General features: G+C 42.2%; 1 protein-coding gene across 1 annotated transcript in view; it reads left to right on the plus strand.

Moving 5' to 3' along the window:
• The first annotated feature begins 1,840 nt into the window (after window positions 1–1,840).
• The window catches only part of AGPAT3 (1-acylglycerol-3-phosphate O-acyltransferase 3), a 67,042-nt gene continuing 60,565 nt past the window's right edge, over window positions 1,841–8,317 (plus strand). Inside the window, exon 1 of the mRNA XM_034753762.1 lies at window positions 1,841–1,965. The gene's annotated coding sequence lies outside the window, so the exon portion shown is untranslated. The remainder of the gene's footprint in view (window positions 1,966–8,317) is intronic.

Raw genomic sequence — 8,317 nt, forward strand, 5'->3', positions numbered from 1 at the left:
ATTTTTAAGAGTCTAGAATTGGTTCTGCTTCATAGGTTTTCACATCACAGTGGAAATAAATGTGGAATCTGTAAGAAAGTTGAGTCTCTCAACAACTTTCTCAGTTTGTATTGCCATGTATAGTTTCCTTTCCTTGGCCAACTTTAAGGACTTGCCTACATTAGAAAACAGTGCTCTGTTTAAAAACTTCCCCTGCACAGTTTTCTGACCTTACCCTTTTTACATAAACAAGGCACAAGCACAGGTATATGGTTTTTGCATGAACTGGGCCAAATCCATGATTGTCAATCCATATGCTCAAAAGTCATGAATTGGGCCTCCCCCCCCCCAATAATGAGCGGGGTTTAAAATATCATGAGATTCTTAAATTGTAGGTTCCTTCTATTTGCCTTCTGATGTTTGAATATTTAGGGGTCACATTCTGAGGCTTTTTCTCTGCAACTGTGTAAGGGCTAGAAACATTTTTAAAAAGGTGAAAGTGGAGATTCTTATGTATTCACCTGACTTCAGGAACTGGGGCTTTAAAGACAAAACACAAAATATTGCAGAGGGAGTTAGGTTGGCTGAGGGGAACTGACAAAGGTGTAAGTAATACACATGCATGTAGGCCTTTATTGGTTTTACCCTTTGCTCTACATGCTCATACCTTTGAAGAGTGAATAAATTATGCTTTGTTTTGAAGATGCTGTTTCCATGTCACTGCCAATGCATGCTTTCACAGCCTCCTGAAGGAAAACTCACGCAGGTGCAAAAACAGAGTTGGGCTTGTGACATTAACACGGTTGGGATATGGGGGACTGCAGCCCAGAGATCCCGTTTGAATGGTTGGACCACATGGTTCCAACCCTGCATGAGATGCAGGAAGCCGGCCTATCACATAAGGGGTGCACTCGACCTTAGATTCCTTTTAGTTTCTCTTGAGTGTACCCTTTATCTGACAGGTCTGGCTTCCTGCACCTTATATTTGTTGGAAATTACTTTAAGTGCTCCTCATTTTCTGTGCAATAATTTTTAGGCCATAAGCTTTTAATATGTCTTCTTGTAGATGGTATCATATAATTGCTGAGATTTCCATCTAGAAAGCCGTGAACAAATTCTACATCAGTGGAGAAAATACACCACTGTTGAACAATAATTCCCTTCTGAAAATGTAATCCTTCTGTGTAAAGCGAAGGATCAACCTGGATCAATGGAAATCCTAGTTGCTGAATGTGTACTTTATGCAATGCTTTAGCAAGAGCTGCAGTATAATTACAGGAAAGTTGCACTGTGCATTTGTCAAGGTTAACCAAGGAAAAGTGCAATAAATGGTGAACAAGACTTGTCTCCTTAATGGTAGTGGAGGGTTTAGAAGGAAACAAGTACTCCAAACTAACACTTCGGGCTTATCTACACTGCAAAATAGTTTGGCCTAAGGGGTCTGATTGGTAGAATGCTTTGAAGTGTTGTGGTAGACTATTCTGCAGTGAATTAAAAGGTACCTAGTTCATGGTGGTGTAATGCTAACTGAGTCCTTTTTCAAACAGCGCGAAGTATGTACCTTTTAGTTCATGCCAGCAGGATCTACACAGGGCAGTTAGAGCCCAACGTTCTTTACAGATCACGGCTCAGGAGTCTGGACTGTGACACTGTGTAGATAAGCCCTTACTTTGCATCTGTCTTTACAAGTAAAATGTGTAACTTCACTCTAAATCAGAGGTTAGGTTTTCAGAGATGACAGCAGAAGAAATGAGGCCATGGTGCTGAATTACTTATTAACCAGATTGTGGTCAAAATGCATTATTTACCCTTTTCTACACCACACTTGATGTCCTTTCTGGAAAAGAGTAGGTTGTGAAATGATTTCTTTGCTCTTCCAATCAAATAAGAGGTCCCAGTGTATTTTAACTTATAAAGATATTACTTAAGGCTTATACTTCTGGAAGTGTTTGGAAAAATGTCTTTTCTGCCTATACTGTCAATAGGGTAAGTAGTGGCACAGATCAATGTTTTGTCTTTTATTTTATTTTAAAAAAGAAAGCAAAAAGGAGGCCGTGGCAGGAAATAGACAGTATTGCTGATTCTATAGGAAGAAGTGTTGGGAACATTAAGGGCTTATGGTAATATTCAGTAGGGAAATACCTAAAGTCTGAATTTTGTGGAAATGTTACTGAACAAACATATAATAGTAGGATTTTAAGACCCTGGAATAGGTAGCAAATTAACAAGTCTGCTCTGGCCTTTCCATGTTCCTCTGATGAAGTTAGTTATAGAGTACTGAATTAGTGCATCACTTTGAGTCAGGCATGGTCAGATGATGCAGCAAAATGAAGTGTGGATGCGGGAGAGAGGCAGCGTCAAGGGTTGTTCTTCATAGTTTGAGGCTCCTAAGATGCATTTGGTACCTGTCCCAATGAATATGTCCAAAAATCTCAAGAACTAATATGCCTACAGCTTTTTAGGTAGTGCTGAAAGGTGAGTGGTACTAGACTTAGTGAAAGTTTGCTTTCTAAGAATGACTAATTTAAAGATGCAGAATGAACTTCCAAAGTTTGGCTTGGGGAAGCTTCCTAGACCTACACTATATCAACAAACTCTGATGTAAGACCAAAAGCAGCTCTTGTATTGTCTTTTGCTGCCAATTTATTTCTTTGGAAAGCCAAGAAGGATTCAATTAATATGTGAGCGTCCATGTTTTGGTCTTGTCTGCACTAAGAAAATTCACCCCTCCTTGACCACAGAGACTCTATATCTGTGGTTCCCAAACTTTTTAGTACTGCAGCTCCCTTACAGATATTTTAAAACTTGGTGGCTCCCTACAGCAAGTATCAGGATTGTTTGTTTGTTTTTAACCAACTCAGGGCACTAAATTCAAGAGGGACACTAAAGTTCAGAAGTTTTTGTGACCTTATTCAACTATGTGCAGTTCATTTCATTATATAAACTGATCTAATCTGGATTTTTTTAAACTATAATTTGAAAATATGGTTATTATAAGCCTACTTTAATAGTCTCTTAATTAGAAAAAAACAAAAACAGGCATATTGATTAAATTTCCCCCCAAATACTCATGACTCCCCCAGGAACCCTTCAGAGAGCCATGGCTCTTAGTTTGGGAAGCACTGCCCTACATTAGCATTTTTCTCATGTGGCTTGTCTACCTACAGCTCTGGTTTCTTATCTGCTCCTACTTCTTCGATTATCTGAAAAATGTATCTGGTATCAGCCTCTTACCATACTTCTTACCATACTTCCATTGTTTTAAAAGGGGAACGGATCCATTCCTGGTGTAAATAAATAGTTCTGGGCGTTTCTGTGTATGCACTCTTCTATTCACTTGTGGGTGCCCCAGTATTAAAAAAGATTTATTAATAAACTGCAAGCTGAAAGCAGAATTCTGAGAAATGCAATCAGGATCATAATGTCCTTAGAGGAATTGTCGTGTGAGAGGAGATTGAGGAGATTAATTATATGTAGGTTTGGGAGCAGGAAAGGAGGTGGAAGTGTCATCAGATTATAGATACTGTATTATTAAAATGGCATTAACATCAAAGAGAGGAAGAAGCTTTGCAGAGATGGTTAACTAGAAGCAATAGTATGAAATGGTGTAAAGGGAGAACTTAAATATGATACTAAGAAAAATGTTTTAAAATACAGTATACACTGTTTGAATATTGGCTAGTCCCACCAGCAAAGGAGAATGGTTTGAAGAAGTGACTTGTTGTACTGGAAGATTAATGAGAACTTGGTGTATCAGAAAATTAAATTATCCCAAAAGTACATCAATAAATCTTGGATGCTGGGAACACTTCTGTTTCTTAATAGTATATGCTGCATCATTATTTTTTATTTTATGAATAACATTAAATGTAGCCAGAGACTCCTGTAGCTTATATATTGCTTTAGAGGGAGGAATTCCCAATTTTAAAAAAAATAGCTGGCTACTCTCAAGAGGTTGGTAATGGAAACTTCATTGCAGAAAATGAAAGTGTGTAAATACTGTATGTGGAGAGAACAGACAGGTCAGGGCTAGTAGGCTTAATATTCTACTCCTGTCTCTGAGAGGTTTTGAATTGGCTAGTGACTGGTTTACTTGGAGCAAATCTTTTATTAAGGAAGCAGGTGTGGGACGGGGTGAAGAAGGTTGGAAGAAATATATTTGTGTATCACAGTACTAAAGTCTAATTCTGATGTCAAAAGGGTTATGAAATGAATAGCTGAATTCAGACTTTTTCTGACAGCAAGCGATCTTCTCCTGCCTGACTAAATCAAAGCCCCATATTGATTATATTAAATATATTACTATGGCGCAGTAATAGCCATCAAACAGATGTCAAAAATAAGCTTGTGATTTCACTCTCTGAATTCAGAAAGTGGAGGAAAACTGAAAGTTATAAGAACTTTCTTCTGACAGATGAATAACTCCTATAACTGGCTACAGTGGGAGGAGGAAAGGGTAAGTAGAGAACATACTAACTGTTTTGATGGGGGCACAATGTTTTTTATTTAAAAAGCCTTCCCATAAAGAGTACTTAGTGCTGTGTTACAAGAGTAAGCTTTGGATTTTACTATTCATGAATTATTATAACTCTTTGGAGGCCTCAGATATGCTGGGCATCTTTAAAAAACAGGTACCATGAAGAATGTATAGTCTAAATTGGACAGGATGCTGCAGGTAGGGATCATAAACCAAAGAAAGGTGAGAAGATGAGAGGAAAGACAAAAATGACAATAAAATCACATGTTTAAACAGCAAGCCGTGCAAACTTTGTTAGATTTTGTGTGTTTGTTTTTTGGTGCTTGTTTAAATTTTCCTCCCCCTCACTTCTTATAGTGGGATTTTTTGGGAAGGTTTTGAATAAGCTAGTTTGTCAGATGTACTTGGGGAGGCGTTCCTAGTATTAGGGGGTAGTGTGGACAAGGGCACAGAAATACTTGAGAGGAGGACACAAAGGGGTTATTGAGACTGGCATCATAGTCTGAGCAGAGAGAGGTACGGGGGAATGTGAAGAAAGACCAGTTCAGAGATGTGTGCTTGAGGGTTCACAGTAAAAGCACTAGGTGAGAGAGATGATTTTAGTGGTTTCATTGTGGGCAGACTGGAGTGAGGCGAGGTTAGCATGAAAAGACCAAAGAGGAGGAGATGGCAGTAGTCAAGGCAGGAGATGATGAGGGCAAGAGTGAGTGATACAGCTATTGGGACAGAGAGGAAGCATCAGTGTTACAGGGAGGGAAATGACTGGATTTGACCATGGTCTGGATGTTGGCAGAGAAGCTGATGGAGGAGTTGAGGACAAGCCCAGGGTTATAGCTCTGGGTGATAGGGAGGCTGGTAATGTTATCAACAGCATTGGAGGGAATGGAGAGAGTTGAGGAGGAAAGCTTATAAACTCAACATGGCCAAAAGTGAGCTCAACATAATGGCAAACCAGCCTAGCGAGAGATTAGATTTGGCACTTGAACGCTGTCAGAGTGCATGTGAAAAGTTATAAGCAACCTAAAAATGCACAGTCATTGCCTGTGCAGAATCCTTCATGTTTAGGAGGAGGCCTTGGATTTGTCCCTTGGTATTTTAAATATGGCACCCAATGGAACACTTGGCAGCTTTATTTGGGGAAACAAAATGAAAAGCCATCTCAAGTTAGAAAGCATTATAAGTGTTAATGTAAACATAATGTTTTTGTAAAAGCTGGTCTTTAAATGTTTAAGTTACCGCTTTCCCCATGGCTTCCAATCTGATGCTGGTTGTATGGATGCTTAGCAAGTCCCATCTGATGCGAGTTGGAGGACTTGTTAAGCAATAATAATAAATCTGGCCAAATGCTGGTTTATAGAATCAGTCGTTGATTTTTTTTTTAAAAGATTTTTGCTTCATTAAGGATGCCTGTGCTTGTACAGAGTAGCCACTTGGCTTACTGACTGCAAAAAAGAATTATAGGAATTAGAAAAACACTTGATTATTCTGAAAAATCTATAATGGCTGGTAATTTTTTCCACTGAAAAAGTAGTCTGACTAAAGATGTCCTCTGGAATAATTCTTCTTTCAGTGTATAGGCCCCCATTTTAGGAGCCTCTGAACACTATCAGGGATACTCTGTTTAGACCGACCTTTGAGTATGTTTTATAGCTTTGACATATTACAAATTCCAGGATGCAGTGGTGGGAGCCCTCTGGACCAGGACTGAGCTTCCAGGACAGAGGCTGCAGATGGGAGCCGGTGGGCTCCAGTTTGGTCTGTAAACTAGAACTGAGAGCTGCTACTCCCTTTGGAGTCTGGGCCAAGGAAAAGCTGTGACCAGATCTCTGTTGTTGAGTTGCTGGGGTTGAAGATATGTAATCAGGATTAAGACTACACTGCTGTTGAATATTTGTTAGTGCTGAACCCTTGCTCACTGATTCCTTCCCCACAGCTAGGTATTGAGAACAAAAGCCGGCGCCTGTCGGTTATGCCGCAGTTTTGAATTTGGCTCAGTCGATTTGAGGAAAGAGTGAGTTGCCCCTGGGGCTATCCCCTCTGGGTTAAAGATAGTGTTGAGGCTTGGTGTGGCTACATTAAGTCTAAGAAGAAAACGGGGGCGGGGGGAGGGATTCGGATTCATTGTATTGTCAGAATCAGGGTTAATTGCTCTTTGATGGAATAACTGTTATTACGAGCCAGTACTGTGCAATCTAAGCGGGTCATTATACAAAGCCTCCTCATCCAGTACACCAATACAAGGGAGGACCCCGGACTATAAACTTAATGGTGAGTTTCCACTCAGGGACGGGATGGATCTGTGTATAATGCTAAGAGTGTTGGTTAGGTTTATGTTGCTGTTGAAATTTGTAGCAATTAGCTGAACTATTGCAGCACCGTCTACGGACCTGGTACAGTTATAAAAACTGTTTACAAGGTTCAAAAAAGAACTAAGTAAGTTCATGGAGAGGGTAGCTCCATCAACGGCTATTAGCCAAGATGGTCAGGGACGCAACTCCATGCTCAAGGTGTTCCTAGATCTCCAACTGCCAGAACCTGGGGCTGGATGACAGGATGGATCACTTGAAATTGCCTCTGAAGCATCTGGCACTGCCCACTATCAGAAGACTGGATCCTGGGCTAGATGGACTATTGGTCTGACATACTGTGGCCATTCTTATGTTCATATGTAACTTAACCTATATTAATCTGTGGCATTTTCCTTTGTATTTTGCTAGACTAATTTTTAAGTAAAGTTGTGTTGGTTATATGTTGGGTGTTTATTGCCTGTAAAAACTTCAAAGATCACTGCTGCTCTCATCTTAATGCATGGCTCATTGGCTCTCTGGATGCTGATTTGCACAGTGGTAGATGTTGCCAAAAAAACAAAAACCCTCTGATGCACTTCATCTTGCTAAGGAGTCATAGGCCACTGTTCTCCCACAGACTGTTATAATCTGCTTCAGAAAGGAAGGGTTTTTATCAACAGAAAAGGATGGCCTGGTGAACGTTGATGAGCTGGCCAACATGTCTGTTTCTGAAAATCTAACAGCAGAAGAATCTGTGGCTATTGTTGAGTTTGACAGTCATTTGGAGATGGAAGGTTAGTTTTCTGATGCCGAATTTCCGGACACAGCGGTGCCTGTACCAACAGGCTGATGAGGCACAAGAGGATAGTATGTTGGGTGACAAACTTAAAGAGCTTTCCCACACAGAGCTACATGTGGTGGATGTTTTTCACAGGATATGCCAGAGTCATGGCTTTGAGAACTGTTGCAAGCCTACACACAAAATTGAAAAGGATTTACAGATAGAGATGGCCAACTGTAGAAAGCAGACAACATTGGATACATTTTTTTCCCTCAAAAACATTATTTATTGGTAAAATCTTATGCTGCTTTAATTAGGGTTACCATATTTTGTGCCTCCAAAAGGAGGACACTCCACGGGGCCCTGGCCCCGCCCCCAGCCCCTCCCCCTCCCCCGCCCCAACTCCGCCCCTCCCCAAAGTCTCCGCCCCCTCCCCTGCTTCCCGTGAACATTTAATTCGCGGGAAGCCTGAGCAGGTAAGGGGGGGTGTGGGGGGAGGAGGTGCGGCCCAGGCTGGCCCCCCCGGCGGCTCCAGCCTGGGTCGGCTCGGGCCCTGGGGTGCCGGCCCTGGCCCCCGGCCGACCACCCCCGGCCCGCCCAGCACTGCCGGCTGGCCCCCGGCGGCCCAGCGCACCCCCCGGATCCCGGCCCCGGCGGCCCAGCGCACCCCCCCCGGCGGCCCGGCTCCCGGCCCGACCTCCCGGCCGCCAGCCCTGCGGCCCAGCGCACCCCCTCCGCGGCCCGACCCCCCGGCCCCGGCCCCGCCCTGCCCCCCGCGGCCCCCGCCCAGCC

The sequence above is a fragment of the Trachemys scripta genome, chromosome 1 (genome assembly GCF_013100865.1).
Source record: "Trachemys scripta elegans isolate TJP31775 chromosome 1, CAS_Tse_1.0, whole genome shotgun sequence".
In the NCBI taxonomy this organism is placed as follows: Eukaryota; Metazoa; Chordata; order Testudines; family Emydidae; genus Trachemys; species Trachemys scripta.